Source organism: Protopterus annectens, chromosome 9.part0 (genome assembly GCF_019279795.1).
Source record: "Protopterus annectens isolate FY-2018-M chromosome 9.part0, PAN1.0, whole genome shotgun sequence".
NCBI lineage: Eukaryota > Metazoa > Chordata > Ceratodontiformes > Protopteridae > Protopterus > Protopterus annectens.
This window is the reverse complement of record NC_056743.1, coordinates 1915029916-1915056667: the sequence shown is the minus strand read 5'-3', so window position 1 is coordinate 1915056667 and position 26752 is coordinate 1915029916.

Sequence of the window (26752 nt, the reverse complement as noted above, 5' to 3'; positions counted from 1 at the left end):
GCCCTCTTTAATTCCTAGAGAAGGACCGCTGAGGGTTAGAGAAGCGGACTCCGACGGCAGACAAAGTCTTCCCGTCCTTTTCGCTCTAGACAAGTGTGTCACGTACTATCTTCCCAAAAAGGGAAGAACCATCGTAGGGAGCGCTGATAAACGACGACTTGAAAGGGTCTGTGAACTGACACAACCTGAGCCAGGCATGACTCCTCATGGCTATGCCTGTCCCAGCCGCCCTAGCTGCTCCTTCCGTGGCATAGGAAAGGAGTCGCATCGACGTGTTTAAGACTGACTTCAGAGTAGACATTTTCGCCGAGAACAACTGTCTGTCCTGCGGCGATAAAGACTCTGGGGGCGACTCAGCGAATTCCGAAGCAAGGTCTCGCTGAAGCCAAATCACATGTGCCAGATAATTCAGTGCATGGATTGAAAAGGTCGCTGAGGAATAGACATGCTTCCCAAGCCTATCCACCAACCTGGACTCCTTGTCTGGAGGGTAAACTGAGGAACTCTCCTGTGCTAGTTCTTTCTTTGTGGCTGCTGCAACCAACATAGCATCAACTGGGGCTCCTTTCGACCAAGGTTGTCTGTCGGAAGGGGGAGATAAAATCTTGTTAGGGCGTTTGGGGATGGGCTCTACGATGTAAGGCTCCTTCCATACCCTCGTGGTGATGAGGTCCACCAAGGGGTCCGCTGGTGCGGACACCCAGGAAGTAGATGGGCCCATGCCAAAGGCCTCCAGGAACACTGACTCATCCCCAGAAGGTTTTGGGGCTGACCAACCTCCCCTCTGGTGGAGGATCTCCATAATTTCTCTGAAGGAGACGTCTTCAGGAGGTGACCTGGGGGAACCTTCTCCTTCATCTAAGTCAGTGTCCGTAGTGAGGGACTCGGGGAGTCCAAGCGCCTCCTTTTGCACTTGCACTTACGGTGACCCTCTTCAGTGGGACTTTCTGAAGGGGATTCGTGAGCTGCAGGGTTTTTCTCAGGGAAACTAACCTGGAGATCCTCTGGCACGGGCTGTCCCTGAGACAGGATGAAGGGAGTCATCGCCAAATCCAGGGGGGCCTGGGTGGTATCCGAGGGGATGGGCTGGGGTCTCAATCCCTGGGAAAGAACCCTCTCCACCACTTCGAAGGCCGAAGGAGAAGCCCTCCCCAGATCCAAACCGGGGACCAGAGTCGAAACCAGGATAGCCTGAGGTCTGAGGGAACGAATTGGATATGAAAAGGTCGGAGCCAAAGAATCTATTCCCCCGGGTCCGACTCACTGTCCGCGGCTCCGAGAGTCACTCGGATACAAACAAGTCAGATCCGAGGATCTCAAGGTAACAGCCAGAGTCGAGGTTGGAGGAACCGTCGGCGCTGAGCTACCAGCGGATCGGGGAAGGAGAGATGGGATGGAAAAGAGGCATGAAGGTCCCCCCTCCAGAGGGAGAGGGACCCGGCAAGACTCCCATCTGAATTTGGGTCTGAATGAATCTCCGCATCATCCTGTCCATGTCCATGTCCGATAGGCTCCAAGTTGACCTCGAAGAGGCCACCGACTCGGATCTGGCTGGTCTGCGCAACGGGGAGGAAGGCCTCGGGTCTGAATGTTCCAACGGCTCAGGTGAGAAACGAGGAGACCGGAGCCGTGGAGAAACAGGCCTCATGGTCTTAGAAGGGGGACTAAGAAAGAGCTCCCTGTCTGGGGATCTCTTACAATGTCTGTCCTTTCTCTTCTCCCTATCCTCTCTGCTCCTTTCTTTATCTTTTTCTTTTTCTTTCTCTTTTTCTTTTTCCTTGTCAGCCACGCTGACTGTAGATTTGTCTTTAGAAGACCCATCACCAGAAGAAGAGGGAGGTTGAGTCCCTGTCTGGGTGGGAGGTAGAAACCTAGAGACCGAGGCCGAGGCAGATTCCAGCATGGCAACAGGGAGAAGGCCTTTAGCTGCTAACTTTGTCTTCCGATCCCTAAGGGCCCTCGGATTGAAACCACAACAGAGAGCACAGTGAGTGGACAAATGTGCCACTCCCAAGCAAATTACACACAGGGTGTGACCATCAGCCAGGGAGAGCTTATGGCCACACTCTGTACATTTCTTGAAAACAGGCAACGGCTGATCAGCCATATTCCTGCACCCAAAAGTACAAACACTACCTACCAGAAAAACCACATACAAGCACAGGTAGGGAAAGGGCAGGCCTAACTACTACTATCTACAAAATTTTTTTTTTTTGACACCGACAAACAAGTGAGACACTAAACAAGGGGAGGAAGGGAAAATATTCACTCAAACACACACTAGATACAAGAAATAATACCACTTACTATCCCTGAGCTCAGAGCAAAGGAGACCACGATGCACACTACTGGCGCGGCAAACGAGATCTGAGGGAAGATAGGAGATGGTAGGACATTATGGGTAAGGGGAGGAGCTCGGAGCTTGGAGCAGATACTAGAAAAAAAGCTGCCAGCTCGGATCCGAGACGGATCCATATACCCACAGTTTGCAGATAAAATGAAGTTAACTACTTCAGATCTGGGGTTCTGGCACCAAAGGAGTGCTGGCAGAAGCAAGAGCCCTCTCCATCGGGCAGAAGGCAGGCCCGCTCGAAGAGGGATGGGAGCCCGGAACAGAGAAAGACAACCTTGGAACCAGGGTCACACCATGCTCCGATGAACCCACCCCCACAGATGGAGTCTCAAGCAGGATCTGTACGGACGCGGCTATCTGCGCCGAAGAAGGAACCAAAGAGAGCGGCAGCTCCATACCCTGGGCCGACTCACCTATCCCCAAATCCCCAGATTGAGGAAGGACCAGTTCAGCGGGAACTGAAGACCAAAGGGACAAACTCGGAGTCAGAGTGAGATGCACCGTAGGCGCCGAGGTGATGGGTTCCAAGAAGGATGTCGGAGCAGAAGGCTTCGGAACCGAGATGGTCGCAGGAGGAGTGTAAGATGGAGTCCGTGGATATGACAACCCAAGTCCTGCATGTGGATTGGTCTTAGAAAGTGAAAGGATCCCCCTGGCTAACAACAACTGGTCTACAAGATGCACCAAGCTGTGTTCTGACAGGCTCCTGATGGATCTAGTGGATACTCCGGATGGGGAGTCAGGACGTTCGATGAAGGCGCTATATGCTTAGCCCAGAAATGGATCTACGGAAGGGGAATATCGGGTCCATAGTGCAAGGTATGCCGGAACCGAAGTCTCTAGTTTCGAGACCGGAAGTAAAGGGGTCAAATCCAGTACTGTTGGTACAATGCTCGGTGCCGAAATGGCACGCGGAGCCGAGATGGTCGGTTCCAAAATGGAAGTTAATGGAGTAATCGAAGGTGTGCCCTGAGCCGGAGTGGGCACAGGTGCCGAGGTCAAAATAGGCATAGTAAGGTCTATGATCAGTGCCGGAGGCAGGACCGGTGCAGAAACAGGCACCAGTATCGAAGGTTTACAGATGGTCGGAGCCAAGGAAGATGGAGCCGTCGATGCAGATTTATGCTCCAAAGATAAATTTGGGACCTTTGATTTCCCAGGCTTGCTTTGATCACCCAATGGAGAAGAAGGAAAAGAGTGGGATCTCTTCTTGTCCTTAGTAGGAGGAGTTGAGACCTCCATCGCAGAAATAGCCTCTGAGAAGTGAAACTTGAGTAACCCTTTCAGAATAAGTTTATTTTTGCGCTCATTAAGAGTGTGTTGACTGAAACTCTGATAAATATCACACAGAGGCTGCACCAAAAGGTGGGGCACTTCCAAACAGTATACACAGTCATCATAAGAATCACTATTAGGTAACTTGCCCTTACATGAAGTACAATGCTTAAAACTTGAAGTACCCTTCTTGTCCGACATCTTGATGGAAAATACACCACAGGCCAACTGTATAATCCAATTAGAATAAAGTCAACTCCACTCAAACTGTCAGAAAAATAACAAATCACTGATATGTAGAGGAGATACCTGAACAAAAGTCAAAGCTAATAGTTTAAACAGGAGAGAGAATACCAACTATGGTATTGAAGAAATACCACAAGAGTAAGGGAGGAAAGGCTGTACCAACAATAGTACTTGAAAGTTTACTAATGGTAACAATGGGTAGAGAGGAAAAAAACAAGGTTAGACAGAAGAAAAGACACTAGAAATACTAATCGCTTAATAAAATATCAAGATATCCAAAAAGTTTTACACAAATATCAAAAAAGTTCCACTTAGCTGAGAGCTCGGCTGAAACGCGGCTTTAAGGCTACAAGGCAAATGACATCTGAGGTAACAGGGAGAAGAGCATTCTGGGTAGAGACTTAGTTTGAGAGTTTTTTTTAGCTGGCGCGAGCTTGGTAAAAAGGCCATCTCGGTTCTGAGGGCTCAGAACCGAACCCACCAGCGATGAATGGAAAGAAGATTAACAACATCAGATGAAAATCTTCCAAAGTAAAAAGGGGACAGGAAGGCGAGAGGTTAATGAAGGATGAAGAGATAACATAGATGCATCGTTATGGTGAATACAGAACTTTTGTATCTGATGTTGTCTTTTTTCTCCATTCCTCAGCCAGTGGTAGAGTCTCCAGCCAGGAAAATCCCTTGGCAAGCCTCAAAGAAGGATATTCCAGAGTACACAAGAGCCAGATGCTGCTCTATCCTTACATTACATGTCCGATTTGTAGGTAGCAATGAAGGTATGAGGGTTAGACCAAGTGGCAGCTGCACAAATGTCATCTATAAAAGCCCTGGACCAGAAAACAGATGATGTGCCCACAATTCTGATGGAATGAGCCTTAGGAAGTTTAGGTAATGTCAACCTCTACTTCTTATAAATAAAGAACATGCAATCAGTGGGCTACCTAGCTAAGTTTGCTTTTGATACCACCTTGTCCAATTTAGCACTGGAAAAAAAAGAAGTTATGTACTAACCATAACGTTCCATCTGTGTTTTCTGCTTTCATTCTTCCTCATTCTTCCTCAACAGTTGGATTCGGATCTGACCCTTGGATCTGACTCAGCCATTATTTTAGCTCATGGCAACCAAAAAACTCTTGAGCTCCTCCCTTACCCATAATCCACCAACCCCCGACATAACTCAGATCTTGTTTGCTGGTTGACACAAAGTATGAAGTACTAATATAAGTTCCTAACAGAAGAAGTCATATCTGGATCTCAACACGAAGGATAGTGGTGTCCTTATAAACTCTTATTCTTCTAGAAATCAGTTGTGAAAAGGTCGGGGGTTGGTGGGCGAGGAGTTGAAGAAGAATGAAAATGGACAACACAGATGGAATGTTATGGTGAGTACATCACTTCTTTATCTGACGTTGTCAATATTCATTCATTACTCAACAGTTGGGACAGAGTCCCCAGCTAGGAGGACTCTAAGGAAGGGTATTCCTGAGCACAGTTAAGCCAAAAACTGCTCTTCCCCTTGAGACCGAAATCAGTCTGTAATGTGTAATAAATGTATGAGGATTAGCCCAAGTCGTAGCACTGCATATGTTCTCTATGACAGCCCTAGATACAAACACTGAAGAAGTAGTCATAGACCTAGTTGAATGGGCTCTTAAAGGTTTTGGTAAATTCAGACTCAATTTACTGTATACAAATGATATATGTACTCACCATAATGTTCCACCTGAGTTGTTGCCTTGCATTTGTTTTTCAACTCATGGGTTCAGATCCAAGGATCGGATCCAACCCGGCCATATACTAAAGCTCTAGGATCCAAAATCTGAGCTGCTCCCCTACCCATAATGCTCAGCTCTCTTCTCATCCCCTAAGATCGAGTTTGCTGCACAAAAATATGCATATCTTAATATATAATTACAAAAGAAGGAAGAGGGAGCCAGAAAGCAGTACCTCAGGAGCTCAAACAGAAAAGAAGTAATTATATATATATATATATATATATATATATATATATATATATATACGCATTACCAGGCTATAATTCATACCACACCTTTCGACCACCTAACCTGGACCGAAACACTAAAGGCAGAGGTGTGTCCATATTCATTAAGGATATCCACACCTCCAGGCTAGTTGCTCAGCATAATGCATCTGAGATTATCCAAGTGCAACTAACTCTGGGCAAGACCGCAATCCAAATTATAACTTGCTACAGATCCCCCACCATGCCCCAGGATTCCCACTCCTCATTTCTTGATACACAGGAAAATATTAGGGTACAACCCAACACCCTAATTATGGGCAATTTAAACTACCCTACCATTAACTGGGAAAACTACTCATGTACTAACTCTTTTGCGCAACGTTTTCTGGAATTCATAAATTCCAACACCTTGGATCAACTTATCCACACCCCCACCAGAGGCTGCAATATCCTAGACCTAGTTATTGCCAACATGGGCGACCAGTGTTCCACACCACAGGTCAATTCCTCGTTGATCAGATCGACCACAAGCTAATCACCTTAGACGTCCACATCCCACCCCCCACCCCTATTAGGGAAACCACCGTAAAAAATTTCACCAAAGCCAACTTCATGCTTCTTAAGACAGAAGTGGCAAACTTCACGACACCCATGCAGATGGACAATAGAGGTACAACTGCTGAATCCTACACAAATGCACTTTATAAGCACTTACACGAGTGGATGGATCATACTATCCCTAACAGAATCAAGATGCTATCCTCCAAAAAAAGGAAGCCAATCTGGTGGTCCCCTGCCATAAACAAACTCTACAACAGAAGAAAGAAACTGTTGCAAAAAAGAGTAACTCCCTGGTCAGCCTCAGTAAGAAGCTGAGATCCTTCATAAAATCCTCCAAAGCTAGTTACGAAAACAAAATTGCCACTGATTCTAAAGACAACCACAAAGCATTCTCTAGCTATGTCAAAAATCTCAATGGCAACACTCAGGTCTGCTCTGAGTTACAGCACAATGGCACTAAATATACAGAGCCAACTGATATTGCCAAAATCCTGGCAGATAGGTTCAGTGCTAACTTTACTCCCCTCTCACCCCCTAAAGGGCCCATCTCTATACCGGAAGGATGCAAAGTTCCTGTAATCATGGCTGCACAGGTAAAAACCACACTCTCCAAAGCCAAGAAAACAGCATCCATGGGACCTGACAACATCACAGGCTGCGTTCTACACAAACTACAGAATGAACTGGCACCCCCACCTAAGCACCATGTTCAATCATAGCCTCACCTCAGGGTTTGTGCCCACTGAATGGCGCACAGTGACGGTTATCCCACTCCACAAAGGGGAGCCACCACGGACCCCGGGAACTACCACCCCATTCGCCTAACGAGCCTGGTCTGCAAAGCTATTGAACATATCATCATGGAACTTATAAACAAAGATACTGGTAATCTCCAAACTCTGGACCCCACACAGTTCGGCTTTGTAAAAGGCAGATCATGTCCCCTAAACCTGATAGACTTCTTTGAAGCAGTCATCAAAGCCGTAGACGAGGGTAAGGTGGTTCACACAGCCTATCTAGATCTCACCAAGGCTTTTGACACCATCCCCCACTCTGGAATTATAGATAAACTCACTAAACTAGGTATAAATCCCTATGTCACAAGATGGGTTGCCAACTGGCTCACTGACAGAACCCACACTGTGAAAGTAGTACACTCCAAATCCGACTTCAGACCAGTGACAAGTGGAGTACCACAGGGTTCAGTCCTGGGTCCTCTCCTGTTTGGTATCTACTTCTCTGAAGTACAGGCTAACACAGAAGGTCTTTGGCTAACGAAGTTCGCAGATGACTGCAAATTAGGAGCCATAATCAAAACTCCTAACGATGTGGACATCCTACAAAAGGGCTTCACGGAGACAGATGCCTGGTGTCAATGCCATGGCCTCAAGATCAATGCCAAAAAGTGCATTGTCATCCCTTTTGGTAAAGAGCTACCACATAGGTGATAGTCTACTTAACACGGAAAGTGTGATAAGAGACCTTGGAACACAGGTGGACAGTAGTCTCTCCTTTGATAATCACATCGCCACAGTAGTCAGGAAATCCTTCTAGGTGGCACACATCATCACAAAAGGTTTCTCATCCAGGAAAAAAAAGAGGTCATTGTTCCCCTCTACTCGTCACTCATTAGACCCATTATAGAGTACAACGTCCCTTTTGGTATGTACCTCACAAAATATCTACAACAACTAGAAAGGCCACAGAAATACCTCACAAAGAGGATTACCGGCCTCAAACAGATGCCCTATGAAGACTGTCTAAAAAAACTCCAGCTTTATTCCGTCACATATCGCCTACTCAGAGGTGATCTCTGCCTAACATACAAAGCTATGTCAAATCCAGAGCTGTTGGACATGCTCCACTTAAAGAAATCCCAATCCCTCCGAGCTACATGCTCTAGGGACCCAAACCTTGTCACCACAATAAACAGAACATGCTAGAGGGATAGATTCCTGTCCCGGAGACTTCCCATACTATGGAACACACTACCTATCTATATCAAACAAAGCTCCTCATTAGCACTCTTGAAGAAAAATCTTGATGATTGGATGGGAAATAGGAAATTCACCCCTGGGATCACCTCTGTGGCTCTGCTCGACAGGGGTACAGGAAAATGATTTTCTTGGGTGGAAAAGGCCAGGGTACCTTTTTGGCTAGGTTTATATAGGCCCTAGGGCCAATAGCCTAGTACATGCCTATGAACCTATAAGTGGACACAGATCTAGTGGAGTGTGCCTTAATCAGACAAGGTAAAGAAATGCTTTTAGTAGAATACACAAGTGCAATGCAGCTAGTGATCCAGTTGGCCAGAGTCACCTTGGAAACTGGTTTTCCCAATACGGTCTTCGAAAAGGAAACGGAAAGCTGATCAGACTTTCTGAAATGTTTAGTTCTGTTCAAGTAAAAACATAGCTGTCTATGAACATCAAGCATATTTATTTTATTTAACATTTATTTTACCAGGATAAGTCCAACTGGACATCATGTGTCCTTTTTCAGTGGAGTCCTGGGGAAAAGCTCCAAAGAAATAACAGAGTACATATATGCTTTAGATAACAATAAAACTGACATACAAGATAAGAGAAACAATGAAGTACAAAAAACAATTATGTAGAACAATAAGATACTCAGGAGTAGTACCATTATTTACAATATATACAAAAAGTACATTTCAGGTGAGAGTATAGTGTATGCATTAAAGGTTTCAACGGGTCACTTACATATGGAAAAGTGGGTCTTCAATGGGGGGGGGGTCTTTGCAGTTGCAGAGAGGGTTAGTACTGAGGTGTAATTTAAGAAGGCCTTTAAAGGTGCTTCTGTGACTTTGTAGCCTGAGTTCAGGTGGGAGGGTGTTCCATGCTTTGGCAACATCATGGGAGAATAAGGCCTCCCCAGAACTGTTATTGCATGGATTAACTTCAAACAGGTTTTTGATACATGAACGTAGCTCCCTTTTAGGGTTGTGAAAGTGTATCATGTCAGCATGGGCAGGGCACTTCCCCAGATGGAAGAGAATTTGATGGGCTATGATCAGTCAGTGGTAGCGTAGGAGGTTTGGAAATTCTAACCAGTGCAGTTTAGTTAGGGATAGGCAATGGTGGGAATGTGATCTATTATTGGCAGCGAACCTAGCTATTTTATTGTAGCATGTAGAGAGTTTGTTCTGGATGGTTTTGTTAATATTGGTGAGAACTGGAGAGGCGTAAAGTAGTGTTGATAAGAGATGAGTTCTGACTATTGTTGTTCTAGTCTCAGGGGTTAGGAATAGTTTGCAACGATATAGGCAACCTAGTTTTTTATGGACTTTAGAGAAAGTTTGGGATATGTGCTTGTGTTATTTAAGTTGGTGATCAATAGTGATGCCTAAGAGATTAGCCTCAGTTACTGGAGTGATGAGGGTGCCACTGGTAGACATGATGGTAAAGGTGGCGTTGCAGTGTTTGATTGGGTGGAATAGTATTAGCTGTGTTTTTTTGGGTTTAGTATTAGTTGGTAGTTGTTTAGCCAGTTCTCTACCTCAGTGAAGGATTCTTGGGCTTTACTTTGAAGTATTTGGATGTTTGTTGCTGAGCTGATTAGGGTAGTGTCATCTGCATACTGGACAATGTGGTAGCTAGGTGGAGATTATTTGTAAATATGTTGAGGAGAAGGGGGCCAAGGACTGAACCTTGTGGGGGGGATAGGGAGTTGCCCCATTTGACAGATTGTGACCGGTTGTTTAGGTAACTGTTAAACCATTGTAGAGTGGGGTCATCAAGGTTGAGTTCTGCTAGGCAGGTGAGGAGTTTGTTATGAGAAACTGTACCAAATGCCTTGGATAGGTCTAAGAAGGTGGCAGAGACCAGCTTTCCTTGGTTCCTGTGCGAGTTTATGGTATTGGAAAAGTTAATTAGGGCAGTGTTGGTGCTATGGGAAGGTCTGAATCCATATATATATATATATATATATATATATATATATATATATATATATATATATATAGTTGAAATTAGGAAAAATAAAGGGAGATTCATAACTTGATTTATATTAGCCTCAGAAGCAACCTTGGGCAGGAAGGAAGGATTGGTATGCAATGTAACTCTGTCCTTGTGAAAAATTAAATATGGAGGCTTACAAAATAAAGCCTATAATTCAGATACTCTCTTAGCTGAAGTCATAGCCACTAAAAGGACGGTCTTCCAGGACAAATACTTTAAATCAGCTTTAGCAGAAGGCTCAAAAGGAGGCGAAACTAGAGCTTGCAAAACCATAGTAAGGTCCTAAGGTAGAGTGGGATCCTTAATAGGAGGGCGAAGAACAAAGGTACCTTTAGCATATCATCTACTCCGAGGTGATCTCTGCCTAACATATAAAGCTGTGTCAAATCCAGAGCTGTTGGACATGCTACACCTAAAGAAATCCCAATCCCTCCGAGCTACACACTCTAGGGACCTAAACCTTGTCACCACAATAAGCAGGACATGCTGGAGGGATAGATTCCTATCCCACAGACTTCCCATACTCTGAAACAGGCTACCCATCTATGTCAAGCAAAGTTCTTCATTAGCACTCTTCAAGAAAAATCTTGATGAGTGGATGGGAAATAGGAAATACACCCCGGGGATCACTTCTGTCTCTCTGCTCGACAGTGGCACAGGAAAATAACTTTCTTGGGTGGCGTAAGCCAGGGAACCTTGTTGGCTAGGCTTACGTAGGCCCTTGGGCTGATAGCCTAGTACCTACCTATGAACCTATGAACCTTGCACAACTTAGATGAGGCCAAAAATAATTTTTCCCCAATGTGAAAGTTGAAAATGGCCACCAATTGCACCTTAAAAGTAGAGAAGCTAGCTCCAATATGAAAAATGAATGCCAGGAAATCTAAGACAGATGGAACAGGGGCTGTAAAGGGGTCCAGTTGGTTTTCATGAGCCCAAATGGGGAACTTCTTCCACTTGCTATTGCATATTTTCCTAGTAGACTGCTTGTGCGCTGCAGTCAGAATCTTCCTAAGTGGAGATGAAAGCCTAGGAGTTCTAGCCATCATTGGAACTGGAGTAACCGAGCGATTAATTTCAGGTTCAGAAGATCTTGGTGGAGGTGTCCTGATGGGTGGAAGAGAAGATATAGAGAGGGATCCAGAGTCCATAGTGGACAAATCAGGTGAGACAAAAGGGAAGGAAACCATACTTGTCGACGCCAAAAGGGAGCAATGAGGATTACTTTGCACTTCAACCTTTGAGCTTTTTGCAGAAATTTGGGAATGAGAGGAAGAGGAGGAGGATAGGCATAAAACAGTCCCGGGGGGCCAAGAATGGACTGCAGCGTTTCTCGGTGACTGCCACTGAGGAGGGATCAGGGCAAAGACCTCAATACACTTGGTGTTGGAAGGAGAAGCGAAGAGATAGCAGCAAAGTTGACCCCATTTCTGGAAGATCATATTTGCCACTGAAGTATTAAGAGACGACTTGTGAGGCATCAGAATGGTTCTGCTGAGCCTGTCCACCAGGATGTTTGACTTCCTTGAATGTGCGTTGCTACCAGAAAGCAGTTGGAAGAGATCGCCCATTGTCACAACCTCATGGCCTCTCGGCACATGGGGTAAGACTTGGTTACTCCCTGTTTGTTGATGTACCAAACCACTGACATGTCGTCCATCTGAACTGCAATGGTTCCCATCAGAAAAGAGAACTGAAGGACTTGCAATGCAAGAAACACTGCTCTAATCTCAGGACGTTTATGTACAAATTGGTCTCTAGAGAGGACCACATGCCTTGGACTGTCTGTCTCAGATAATGCCCCCCATCTGAACTGGGAAGCGTACGTGATCACTGTGACGTTTGGAGGAGGAAGGATGAACAGTCGACCCTGTTCGAGATCTTCCAATTGGAGTCACCAGAGAAGTGATTGTTCACATGCTCAAGAGATTCTGATCTGGAGATTCAGTGGATACCAAAGAAAGGACCATTGAACTGCTAAGGTCCATTGACGTATTCTCATATGAAGGCGTGCTATTGGCCTGAGTATAGTCGTGGCAGCCATAGACCCCAAGGCTCTTAGAACAAAACTTGCCAGGGGGGGATATCCAAGATTTGTTTGATATGGATTTTCAAGGTGGAGATTCTGTCTGGAGGAAGAAGAGCTAAAAAACGAGTGGTGTCCAGACAGGCTCAGATGAAATTTATTACCCGCACTGGTTGAAGGTGAGACTTTTTGAAATTGATGGAGATGCCTAAGGTTGAGGCTAGTTGGAACAGATAGTCTCTGGCTTGTAGAAGTTAATGCCTGGTGGGAGCAGTTACGAGCCAGTCATCCAGATAGGGAAACACATGGACTCCTTGCAGTCTCCGGTGAGCTGCTACTACTGCCATGCATTTAGGGAACACCCTGGGGGCTGTAGTGAGACCAAAACTGAGTACACTGAACTGGTAGTAACTGGCTCCCAGCCAGAACAGGAGGAACCTTCTGGAGTGTCTGTTCATCTTGATGTCATAGTACACGTCCTGAACGTCTACAGAGCACATCCAGTCATCCTTCTGCAGGAAGGGCAGAATGGACTGAATCGTGACCATTTGGAACTTTGAAATGGCTACAGACCTGTTGAGGGTCGTAAGGTCCAAAATGGGCCTGAGGTCCCCTGTTTTTTTGGGTACTAAAAAAGAATCTGGAGTAGATGCCTGATCAGAACTGGTCTAGTGGTCTAGGGGGAAACTTTGGATGACTCTTTTTGTGAGCAGCTTTGAAATTTCTAAGGCTGCAGCCTTCCTTTGATTGGGTGGAACATTGGGGAGGTTCTTGCTTGGAGAGAGATTCTGGAAAAAGGGTATAGAATAACCTCTGGACATAATTTTAACACCCAATGATCATTTATGATGGCTTCCCAGGCTGTTGGGTGTAAAGACAAATGTCCTACGACTGCCTTCAGAGATAAACAGTCGGGCAATCCTTCAGGATCACTGATTGGGCCTGTCTGAGAAGGTATTCCCCATTGGTTCATCGGACCCCCTCTACAGCGACGGCGGCATCTGCCACAAGGACCATTTCCTCCTCTTCCTCTGGAGGGAAGGTCTCTCTGTGAACCCTGAAAAGGACCTTGAGATCTTTAGAACCACAACTTTTTACTCCCATGCTGGCTCCTAGAAAAGGCCCGTTGTGGGGTAGCAAAGCAGATTCCGACAACAGACAAGGTCTTTCCATCTTTTTCACTTTGAGAGAGCATGTCTTTGGCAGCTGGACCAAATAGAGTCGATCCGTCAAAAGCAGCATTGGTGAAAGACACCTTGTAGGGTTCCGAGAAATCACACAGCCGCATCCAGGTGTGGCATCTGACTGCAATGCCTGAACTGGCCACCCTTGAGCTACCTTCTGCAGCATGAAACATTAACCTCATGGACATGTTCAAAATGGAGTGTAAGATGGACATTCTGGAGGAAAAGGTTTTCTGTTCCTCGGCAGACATGGACCCTGAGGCAGAACTAGAGAGTTCCTTGAATAAGTCCCTCTGTAGCCTGGTTACATGTGCCAAATACTTCAGCTCTCGCAATGCAAAGGTCGCTGAAGTGTATACCCACTTAACAAACCTGTCCAAAGCCCTAGACTCCCTGTTAGGGGGATGAATGGTGGAGTTTTCTTGGGCCAGCTCCTTTTTGGTGGCTGCTGCAATCAACATGGCATCAATGAGAGCACCTTTAGTACAGTGGGGTCTATCTGATGGGGTGCTAAGGTTATTGTCGAGGGGCTTAAGAATGGGCTCCACTGTGTCCAGCTCCTTCCATGCCCTGCAGGAAACAAGGTCGATAAGGGGATCTGCTGGGGAGGGACACACCCAAGAAGTAGATGGGCCCAACCCAAAAGCTTCCAGAAACACCAGCTCCTCTGGGTTAGGATTTTGGGCAGACCAACCACTTTTTTGGCAAAAGATCTCCATGCTGTCCCCAAAGGAGACAACTTCAGGTGGTGAACTAGTGGACCCTTCCCCTTCATCAATATCGGTATCCTCAGTGAGGGACTCCAAAGGGGAATCCAAGTGCCTCCTTTTGCAATGATGCTTCCAAGGAAACTTCTCAATGGTGTGCTCCTGGGAGGTGTCAGAAGACTTGGGGAGTTCCAAAGGGGAAACAGTCTGGAAGTCCTTCTGGGCAGGCTGTCCTGCAGGCGACAAAACAGATGGCTCAGGCAGAAAATCTGCTGAGAGGGGGCCGGGTTTCAAAGCAGGGAAAGTCGAGGCTCTTCTGGGCACAAAGAGAACCTGCTTTACCATCATGAATGCTGAGAGAGATTGAGATATCGAGGGCAACCCTGCCAGAGCCAAAACTGATGAATCTCCACCCCCCCACCCCCAATCCGAGTGAGAAGTCGGTGCCAAGCTATCAAGCACCAAAGCCCCAATGGGGAGAGACAGCTCCAAAAGCTTCATAGCTGACATCAACCCCTCGGACCTGATGCAGAAGCTACAGCTCTGAGAACCGCTCCACTCTGAAATGGTCGGAGCTGAGCAAGTCGGGGAAACCGTCAGAGTCGAGGTTATCATACCTGTCGGGTCTGATGTCTCTACTCCAGGTATCTTCAGGCCCAATAACACTGAATGAACCTGGGGGTCGGAATGGAGAAGGACATATCAGAGCAAAGGCAGGGAAATGGCTCACAGATCCAGAGGGGGACAAAGCGGGCAAAATCCCCAGCTGGATTTGTGCCTTGAGAAACTTCACCATCATACTATCTATCTCAACTTCAGAGAGGCTGTGGGAAGACCTAGCAGATGAAGCAACAGATGGAGGTCTGGAGACTGGTCTGGAAGTCTGAAGAATAGGAGACTTCGGCCTTGAGGCAACCGGCTTAGGTGAAAGACTGCGAGACTGGTGCTGAGGGGAAGACTGTATAACAATCGGAGCCGAGATAGTCGGATCCGAAGTTTTAGAAGATTTCTGAGGTGGTTCCCTAGCTTGGTGGGATATACTCGGGGACCGCTTGCATTCCTTGTGTTTGTTAGAGGGCTTTTGAGCCCCTGAAGTGGAAGGCAATGCCGAAGAAGAAGCAGTGGAAGGAAGGAGGCCTTTTAAAATAAGCTTAGTCCTCCTATTAAAGCACTCTGGCTGAAACCAGCACAGATGGAGCAGGAGGAGTCCAAATGAAATGTCCCAAGACATGCCACACTTTCAGTGCAGGCATCAAAAAGTGGGATTTTGTGCCCACATGAGGCACATTTCTTGAATCCCACAGGTTAGATTCTGCCATACTGACAAAATACAAGAAAAAAAAACAGCCAACAGACAACTATAAAAATCAAAAAGGATAATACATTGTTAATATATATCTAAATATTTTCATAAAGAAGAGATAACAAAAGTGGACAGCTGCGGCAAAGGGGGTAGGGTGGAGAAAAGTAGAAAAAAAACTCTTTAGCTGAATTAAGAAATTTTTTTTTTTTTTTTTTTTTGAGGAAGATAGACTAAAGAACAAATATACATATATGGCTCCCCTTCACAAGATCAAATGAATGGAAGCTCGAACCCAGAATCTCGAACTTCCATTCACTCTAAATTGTGAATGGGAAGTTTAGGGCTTAAAAAAAGAGTTGACTTACCTTTTTGCAAGGGGCAAGGTCCCCCTACATCCTCGCAGCTAAATTTAAATGCTCCGTGACCACACTATAGCGGAGGACAGGGAAATCTTCCAGTTTGCACTATATGCGTAAGGGCAAACCGGAAGATTTCTCTGTCCTCCGCTGTAGTGCGATCTCAGAGTAGGAATATTTAAGTAGGGGAGGTGTGGGGGGTGCAGGGAGGCGAAGCCCCCCCCCCTGCAAAAACATTAGAAAGGTGTCTGGGTTTTTTTTTAGTTCCCCTTCCCATTTTCGAGTTTTTGTAAATTCAAGATTCTGGTTTCGGGCTTATGAATTTCGAGTTTACAGATATTCGGTCATGTGAAGGGGAACTATATATATATATATATATATATATATATATATATATATATATATATACACACACACACACACACACACACACACACACACACACACACACACACATGTACATATATCTATATGGATCTAGGACGTTTGCTCGACTGAGCAAACGTCTAAATCCATAAATCCTGAACACACTTTAATGAAAGTGCTTTTATCAAAAAAGCGCTTTCATTAAAGCGTGTTACAAACAAAAAAAAAACCCCTACATTTACATTTTAGCAGAAGTGCTTCACCCCCCGCCCCCACTTTAATATTCTCACTCTGAGACCACACTACAGTGGGGAAAAGTGAAATTTCCCTTGCCCACACCATAGGACAGCCTCGGCAACAGTCATACTTACGCGAAAGTCCTTCTTCGGTGAAAAGCACTTTTGCGTAAGTATGCCCGGCCGTTTGGATTTTGGTCGTTTGCTCAGTCGAGCAAACGTCCTAGATCTATGTATGTATATATATATATATATATATATATATATATATATATATATATATATATATATATATATATATACACACACACACATATATATATATATATATATATATATATATATATATATATATATGTATATATATATATATATATATATATATATACACACACACACACACACACACACACACACACACACACACACACACACATATATATATATATATATATATATATATATATATATATACACACACACACATATAAAAAACGAAAGTTCAATAGTCCGAATCCACAATCACAGAACACACTTTAACGAAAGCACTTTCACCGAAAAAGCGCTTTCGTTAAAGTGAGAAAAAAAAAACAAAACAATAAATCTACTTTTATACAGGGGGGCAAGCCCCCCTGCACCCCCCACCCCCCTACTTTAATATTCTCACTCCGAGATCGCACTACAGTGAGGAAAAGGGAATATTCCTTTATCCGCACCGTAATCCAATCTCCGCCACTGTCATTCCCCCACCACTCCCTCTAGCTGCAGGCATACTTCCACAAAAGTGCTTTTTCGGTAAAAAGCACTTTCGCAGGAGTATGCTTGGCTGTTTCTGCTTCGGTGAAAAGTTCCTTCGGGGATCAGTACCAATCCCATATATATATATATATATATATATATATATATATATTTGGGTCCAGTTTGTAATTTCAAAATTCCACAATTTTGAAGCTCTAAATTCCAACGCTCAGAACATCAAAGTTGTGGAATCTCGAAATGAAAAAATAAAAACAAAAATCTAAAACAATAAAACCTCACAAATCACATTGTTGTAGGGGGGCAAACCCTCCTGCACCACACATGTGGGGGGCTGCAGCCCCCTGCAGCTTAAATAGACCATCTCTGAGATCGCACTACAGTGAAGACAATGGTAAAGTTCCCATTCCGCATTGTACGGCAATCTCTATTGAAAGGTTTAGAGATTCCACAACTCCGATGTTCTGACCTTCGGTATTTAGAGCTTCGAAACTGTGAAATTTCGAAATTACAACGTGGACCCCCACAGGAGCTCAGACAATCACAATCCCGGTGATAGCAGAAGTGCGTCATATGAGATCTGAGGAGATGAGGGGAGAGCAGAGCATTATGGGCATGGGAGGAACTCAGATATCAGATCCTAGAGTTTTAGTATACAGCCAAGTCAGATCTGATCCTCAGATCTGAATCCAAAGGTTGAAGAACAAATGACAACAACAACTTCAGATCTGGCAGATTAATGTACTTGTTGATGTTAGATTTTGACACCACCTTCGGAAGAAAAGAAAGAGTGGTTCATGATGTTACTCTATCCCTGTGAAAAATCAACTAGGGAGGTTTAGAAGACAATGCTTGAAGTTCAGAAATCCTTCTAGCAGAGGTGATAGCTACCAAAAAAAGATGGTTTTCCAGGTCAGAAATGTTGTATTACATTTTGCTGCTGGTTCAAAAGGGGAATGAATTACAGCCTGCAGTACCAAATTTAAATCCCATGGAGGAGGTGGACCTTTATAAAGAGGTCTCAAAAGAAGGCTGCCTCTCAAGAAGGCCTTACAAAGTTTAGATGAAAAGTCCAAAAACTGTAGCAAGAAAACGAAGACTCCAAATGGAAAAAAACAGGAAACTTGAAACACAAAATCCACTGGAGACACCACACGGAGATAACCACTGATATGGAAAGCTTCTTTATTTGGAACAGGAACACACAAGCGCTTTCACGTAGCTATACTACGCTTCTTCAGGTGTAATAAAACATGAATTTAGACAACTTTTTATACAAAGTCTTTTGGCGCTCAAACTAACCAATTTAGACCCTAATTGGATAATTGATAGCAATCATTGTAGGCTAGTTTAAAGAGACAACATTAAAATTTTTTTATAAAACAAATAAAAATTCCTTAAAAAGTTTAAAAAGTGTCAAAAATAGAAAAAATGCCTTAGACAAGCTGTTCTAGGTAAATAAAACAAAACCATCTATCAAACTGACGTTACAAGCCTGCTGGCAAACCAAACTTGCATTACTACAAAATTGTAAATAATCATGGCCAAAACACGAAACATGAATCATGAAACAGAAAACAATAGTTTCTGTATGAAAGTATACAATACATCAATTCACAAATACAAATGAAATGTATACTCTAACTCTATTGTTAAAGTCGCTCAAATGAGCACATACTGAACTCCTTAGTGTATAGCCTCCGGTCAGTAAACAGACCATGTGCATCAAACCACACCTAATATACAATGTGGTGTAGGAAAAATATACTGCGTAAACAATGCTGTCAAGCAGTAAGTCACATACAGTAACTAACAATCTAAAAATGAGAAGCAACAGTATGTTGCTGCTACTAACAAGTGCAGAACATGATCTTGACTAGTATGTTAATAACATATTTATGACCATCACAGCAGCTCAATATCAAATAATCCTGACCTAGAACGCAGCTGCAAAGTGCCCTGAACTTGCATCAAATCTCAAATGGAAAGCGCCATTACCATTCAGGAAATCCACAGAAATGAAATCAGTCCATGGCGATCACAATCAAAATAAAATCGCTTCCACTATCTGGACAAGAGAATTCACAAATATAATCAAAACAACAAAGGCCAGTCCGGCAGTGAAAGTTTAAAGTTTAGATGAAGCCAGGGTAGAATTATCAAGTCCAATGTGAAAATTAGAGATGGCTGCAAATTTAACTCTTACAGTAAAAGAGTATCTCCTTCATTGAAAACTGTTGCCAAAAATTCAAGGACACTTTGAACAGGGACTGAAAAAGGGTCAGTATGCTTCTGATGTGCCCAAAAACAAACCTCTTCCATTTACTTCTGTAAAGTTTTCTTGTATGTAGAAGCTTTATAGGTAGACAGGAGTATATGGTGGACAGAGGACGAGACCATAAGTTGTCTGGCTTTTAACAGAAGTGGTGAAACCACACTGTCAGCTTTAGGTTTGCAATATCTGGGTGAACCATGTCTGTTGGGTGAGACAGGAGGTCTGGAATTGGATCCAGAATCCAAGGTGGGTAAATTAGATGAGGCCAAAGAAAGGGGAACCAAATCTGTCAAGGCTAGTAAGGTGCAATGAGGACGACTTTGCTCTTCAACCAGCAAGCTTTCTGCAGAAATTTGGGGATCGAGTGAGTTGGACGATACACATGGAGGAGACTGGGGGGGATGTCAATTGTGTAGTAGAGCTTCTCTTGGTGATTCTCCGGTGGGGGGATTAGGGCAAAGAAGCTGTTGCACTTGTTGTTTAGGGGAGAAGCAAAGACACTACAGCAAGGCTGGCCCCATTGGTGAAAAATTATTACTGCCACCTTCATGCTGAGAGACCACTTGTGAGGTAGTAGAATGGACCTGCTCAACTTGTCTATCACATTGAACTTCCCCAGAATGTGCATTGCCATCAGAAAATGGTGGATCAGATCACCCATTGCCACACTCTGAGGGCTTCTCGACACAAGGGGTGAGACCTGGTTCCTCCTTGTTTGTTGATGTACCAAACCACTTACATATTGTCTGTCCGAATCTCAATGGTCCTGAAAGGGAGAGAGTCTTGGTGTGCCTGCAATGCTTAGAGCACTGCTCTCATTTCCAGGACATTGGTATGTGTGCTGGCCTCTTCAAGGGGACCAAGTGCCTTGGACTGTTTTCCCCAGGAAGTGACTTCCCCACACAATCTGTGAACCGACTGTGTTCACTATGGCCTTTAGCTGAGGAAGAATGAAAGGACAGCCTTGTAAAATCTAATCAGATCAAATTTACCACCAAAGGTATCTCCTGCATGCATAACTGATTTTTACTTGGGCTGATGTGTTGGTAAAGAACAGACCATTCTGCTGCTAATATCCATTGGAGAATTCTAATGTAAAATCATGCAGAGGAACTAGAACTATAGCCACCGATTTTGATCCCAGGGCTTGTACAATCAATTTGGGCTGAGGGTGTGGACCTGCAAATTATTTTTCTGACATGAAATCTGATTGTTTGTACTCTTGAGAGGGGAAGAAAAGTTGTCGCTGAAACCATGTTGAAATTTGCTCCTATGTATTCCAATGTTTGAGACAGTTCTGAGATTTGTTGTAATTAGAACTTATGTACTTACCATAACTTGGCATATGTGCTGTCCATTTTCATTCATCCTCATGAATGGGTCTAGGATCCGATCCTTGGATCTGACTCTGTCACATATACAAGACTTTGGATCCAAAACTGGAGCTCCTCCCTCTACCCATAATGCTCCATTCCATCCTCAACTCTTCAGATTGAGTTTGCTGCCTTACTGCCCACTGTTATAGAAACAGAATAGACACAAAAAGGATGAGGTTCAAACCAGGAACCTGATGGTTCCAATAACATCCAAACATCATTCAAGGAGTGACAGGGCCAGGGATGGACGGCAGGGAAGGTGAGGAAGAATGAAAATGGACAACACAGATGCCAAGTTATGTTAAGTACATAACTTCTAAATCTGATGTCATTTTCATTCTTCCTCACGAATGGCTCAGAGTCCCCAGCTACGTAACTCTCAAGGAAGGATATGCCGGAGCAGTGTCGAACCAAAGGAAGCTCAGCTTCTGGAGAAAATGTTTAATTTGTAATGTGTAACAAAGGGGAACCACTGTTATAGAAACAGAATAGACACAAAAAGGATGAGGTTCAAACCAGGAACCTGATGGTTCCAATAACATCCAAACATCATTCAAGGAGTGACAGGGCCAGGGATGGACGGCAGGGAAGGTGAGGAAGAATGAAAATGGACAACACAGATGCCAAGTTATGTTAAGTACATAACTTCTAAATCTGATGTCATTTTCATTCTTCCTCACGAATGGCTCAGAGTCCCCAGCTACGTAACTCTCAAGGAAGGATATGCCGGAGCAGTGTCGAACCAAAGGAAGCTCAGCTTCTGGAGAAAATGTTTAATTTGTAATGTGTAACAAAGGTATGAGTCTTTGACCAAGTGGCTGTAGCGCAGATACTGTCAATGGAGATTTTTGAATAAATAGCAGATGAAGTAGCTATAGAATAATGGAATGTACTCTAAGAGAATGAGGCCATTCCAAAACTTTTTTTTTTTTAAACAAGAAACGTCTTTATTAAATTATCATGTATGAAACAGACAACCTTACATTTATATAAAAGAAAATAAACCATAGTGACACAATCTCAGTTGCAAACATTATACATTACAAACCATGTTGACACAACCGTAGCTGCAAACATTATACATCACTTTTAATATATCCAGACATTGTCAGTCAGGCATTACATAGCTCACTCATATCCTGCCTTCTTTACACCTTGTTCCTCCTATACATGCATTGATCCCACATTTCTCATTTTTTCCTATGTAATTTGCTCCTACCCTTTTCTAAAGATCCCAGTTCCAATTGTTTCATCTCTGGTACTATCTTCTCTACTTCTGGTAAAGCTGGTTTAGACTTTGATTTACATTTTCTTCTATTTGTTTTTTTTTGGCAGCCATCACAATTAGACTCAGCAAGGCCTTACTATGTCTAGGTAATTCCAATGCTGAATCCTAGCTAAAAAAAAAGAAGTTATTTCTTACCATAGCGTTCCATCTGTGTTGTTCATCTTCATTCATTCATCACTGATGGGTAGTCGGTTCCGTCCTCGGAACCGAGTCGTCCTTATACCAAGCTCATGCTAGCCAAAAACCCTCAAGCTAAGCTTTTGCCCATAATACCTTTCTCCCTGTTACCTCAGATCAAGTTTGCCCATTATTAGTAAAGCAGAGGCTTTTTCTGAGCAAGTACCCTAAAGCGGGATTTAGACCCAAAAAATCCCCCAGGAGCCATTAGGCGGGGGAAGGAGGGTGGGACATAATGAATGAATGAAGATGAACAACACTGATGGAATGTTATGACAAGACATAACGTCTTTATCTGATGTTGTTCATCTTCATTCATTCATAACTGATGGAACAGGGTCCCCAACTACCTCGTGTCCCTTGGGCGGCTCTTATGGAAGAATATTCGTGAGCACCATTCAAAGGAAGCTCTTCCCCTGAAGCCCAAATCCAATTTGTAATGAGTGATAAAGGTATGAGGAGCAGCCCACGTTGCTGCTGTACATATATCGTCCATAGAAGCCCTTTAATGGAAAGCCACAGAAGTTGCCATTGATCTGGTGGAGTGTGCTTTGATTTTCTCTAGTATAGGGCTTTTTGAGTGTCGGTAGATGAAGAGTATAAAATCTATGAGCCATTTAGATAAAGTCATCTTAGAAACTGACTTTCCCATTTTAGGACCAGAGAATGATACAAATAGCTGGTCAGATGTGTGCATTGTTTTTGTCCTATCAAGATAAAATCTCAGCTGTCTGTGAACGTCTCATGAATGCAGACAGTACTCTCCTTTATTCAAAAAATTAAGGAAGAAAACTGGCAGGTCAATAGTCTGGTTAATAGTGAAATCAGAAATAACTTTGGGAAGAAAGAAAGGGTTCGTCCAGAGTGATACTCTGTCTTTGTGGAAAATGAAATACTGGAGCTTTATGCATAATGCGTGAAGCTCAGAAATGTGTCTTGATGACGTGATGGCCACCAGAAAAAGAGATTTCTAGGATAAGAACTTGATGCCACAGGTGGCTGCGGGTTCAAAGGGAGGTTGTGTCAAAGATTGGAGGACTAGTGTGAGACTCCATGGTTCTATTGGTTGTTTGACTGGAGGTCTACTATGAGAGACTCCTTTTAGAAAGGTTTTACATAGATTATGTGAAATTAACGAGGAATCCTTGAAACCATTATGGAAATTTGAAATGGTAGCTAGGTGAACTTGAATAGTGGATGCTGCAGCTCCCTCTTGGAAAAAGTTTGATAAGTAATGTAGCACTGCAGTGACTGGAGCTGAATACTGGTCCAGTTTTCTCTGTTTAGACCAAATTAAAAACCTTCTCCATTTGCTAAGATATATTTTCCTGGTGGATGGCTTGTAAGAGGCCAGAATAATGTCACGCACTGGGGAGGAAAAGTTGCTCTGCCTGGCGATCATTGGAAGTGGAGAAACCAAACTGTCAGCTTGAGGCTGGTTATGTTCGGGTGGCTCAACCCTTGGGGATGAAAAATCAAATCTGGGGTTGGATCCAGAATCCATGGTCAGCATAGTAAGTGAGGCCAGAGAAAGGGGAACCATACTTGTTGAGGCCAATAAGGTGCAATGAGGATCACTTTGTTTTTCAACCTTTCTTCTTCTTCAAGAATTGGGGGATCGGGGGGGAGGAGGGAAAGTGTACAGAAGTCCCGTGGGCCAATCGTGGATTAGAGTGTCCCTCGATTACTCCCCCTGTGGGGGAATTAGGGCAAAGTAGCTGCTGCATTTGTGGTTTGATTAGGAGGTGAATAGGTCACAGCAAGGCTGGCCCCAACAGCTGAAGATCTTCACCACTATGCTCGAATTGAGGGACCACTCGTGAGGCAGAAGGATATATCTGCTTAGCTTGTCTGCAATCACGTTGGAATCCCCGGGAATATGCATTGCGATCAGAAAGTGGTTGGTAGCTATTGCCCATTGCCAAATTCTCATGGCCCCTCGACACAACGGGTAGGACTTGGTTCCTCCTTGCTTGCTGATATATCAGACTACTGCCATGTTGTCTGACTGGATGGCAATTGTTCCAGAAGGAAGGACAGATTGAAATACCTGCAACGCTAAAAATGCTGCCCTCAGTTCTAGAACATTTATATGCAGATTGGTCTCTATAGAAAACATGTGCCTTGGACTGTCATCACCTGAAAATGCCCCCCCACCACCCTATCAGGGAAGTGTCCATGGTCACAGTGTCCCTGGGCTGACAAGGGTAGAAAGGGCGGCTCCAAATTTCTGTTTCTGGCCTCATCCACCAAATTAGGTTCTGCTTGCATTGATTCATTATTCAAATCTGAAAAGACAAAGGATGATGATTCGGATACCACTGAGATAATAGAAGCCATTGGAGGAGTCTCATGTGAAGTCTTGCAAGAGGTACTATTGTTATTGATGCTGCCACTGAACCTAGGAGTTGAAAGACCTCTCGAGCTGAAACCATGTTTTGAAAGACTATCACTCGGAGCTGGAGCCTTAGTCTTTGTAATTTATGATCTGGGAGAGACTAAACAGGACTGGGTATTGAATACCGCCTCTATGAATTCTAAAGTTTGGATCGGAGTCATGTTGCATTTCTCCCAATTTATAGAGATTCCCAGAAACTTTGCCTATGAGAGAGTGTAGTTTAGGGCCGTTACCAGTAGATGCTTGGTGGGGGTGGTAAGGAGCCAATCGTCTAAATATGGAAACACCTGGAATCCTTGTAGTCTGAAGAGAGCTGTCACTACTGCCATGCATTTGGTGAACACTCTGGGGACTGTAGAGAGTCCGAATGGCAGAGCACGGAATTGGTAATGATTGGCTCCCAACCAGAAGCGAAGAAACCTTCTGGAGCATTTGTCCATTTTGCTGTGGTAATACGTATCTTGAAGGTCCATTGAGCACATTCAATCGCCTCTTTCCAAAAATGGAAGAATGGATTGAACCGTGACCATCTGGAATTTTGTTTGGGTGACAAACTTATTTAAAGTGCTGAGATGCAAGATTGTTCTCCAGTCCCCTGTCTTTTTTGGCACCAAAAAGAATCTTGAGTAGAATCCAGATCCAATCTGGTCTGGTGGGACTGTTTAGACAACTCTATTTTGACACAGCTTTTTTATCTCTAGAGCTGCTTCTTCACTCTGACTGGGTGGAACGTCGGGATTCATCTTAGTGGCTTTGGGAAGGAATTGAGTGGGAAGTGGTAACCTCTGGTTATTATCTTCTGCACCCAAGAGTTGATGGTTATTGATTGCCAGGCAGTGTGGTGAAGAGAGAAACGTCCCCAACTGCTTCCAGAGGAAAGCAATTGAGCCACTCTTCAGGAGCACTGGTAGAGTTGTCCAGAGAAAGAATATCTAGGTCCCTGGTTACCCGGGCCCCCTCTGCCTCTGTAGGGGCATCTTCCCGAAGAGTTGCTCTCTCTGCCTCTGGGGGTGAACTCGCCATGTGTGTCATGAAAAGGACCCTGAGAATTTCTGTGCCACAACTTTCCACTCCTCTGGTCCCTGGTGTAAGAACACTGGAGGGAGGAAAAGTGCACACCTACGGCAGACAGGATTTTGCCATCCTTCTTACATCTGGCTAGAGTGTCCTTCACTTTTGGGGCAAATAGGGAAGAGGCTTCCACTGGAGCGTTAAGGAAGGAAGACTTAAAGGGTCCACAAAATCACAATGGCGCATCCAGGCATGACGTCTCATAACTACACCTGCACCCACAGCTCTTGCCACTCCTTCAGCTGCATGGGATATTAACCTCATGGACGAGTTGGATATCGATTCCAGGGTTGCTAGCTGTCAAGCAACTTAGTCACATACCTTGTCAGATACCTGTCCTGATTAAGTTCCGGAGAGTTCGGAAAATAAGTCTCTCTGGACCCTATTAAAATGTGCCAGGTAGTTCAAAGACAGTATGGGATAGGTCGATGAATTAAAAACTCGCTTCCCTAACCTGTCTACTGTCCGAGACTCCCTGGTGGGCGGATGAACTGTCTGGCTCTCTTCGGCGAGCTCTTTCTTCATGGCCGCCGCCACCACCATTACATCTTCTGGCACACCTTTAGACCAATGTGGGCTTTCCTCGGGGGGGGGGGGTAGAATCTTATCTGGTTTCTGTGGGATTGGCTCAACAGAGTCAGGATTTTTCCAGGCACGCTACACCATGAGCTGAACTAACTTGTCCGTAGGCGGGGTAGATGGTTGAGCACAAAAAGCCTGCAGGAACACAGATTCCTTGGAGGAGGATTTATGGGCTTCTACCCCTCTGTTTCAATATTTCAAGGATGTCTCCAAAGAAGACATCTTCAGAGGGTGACAATGGGGATCCTTCCC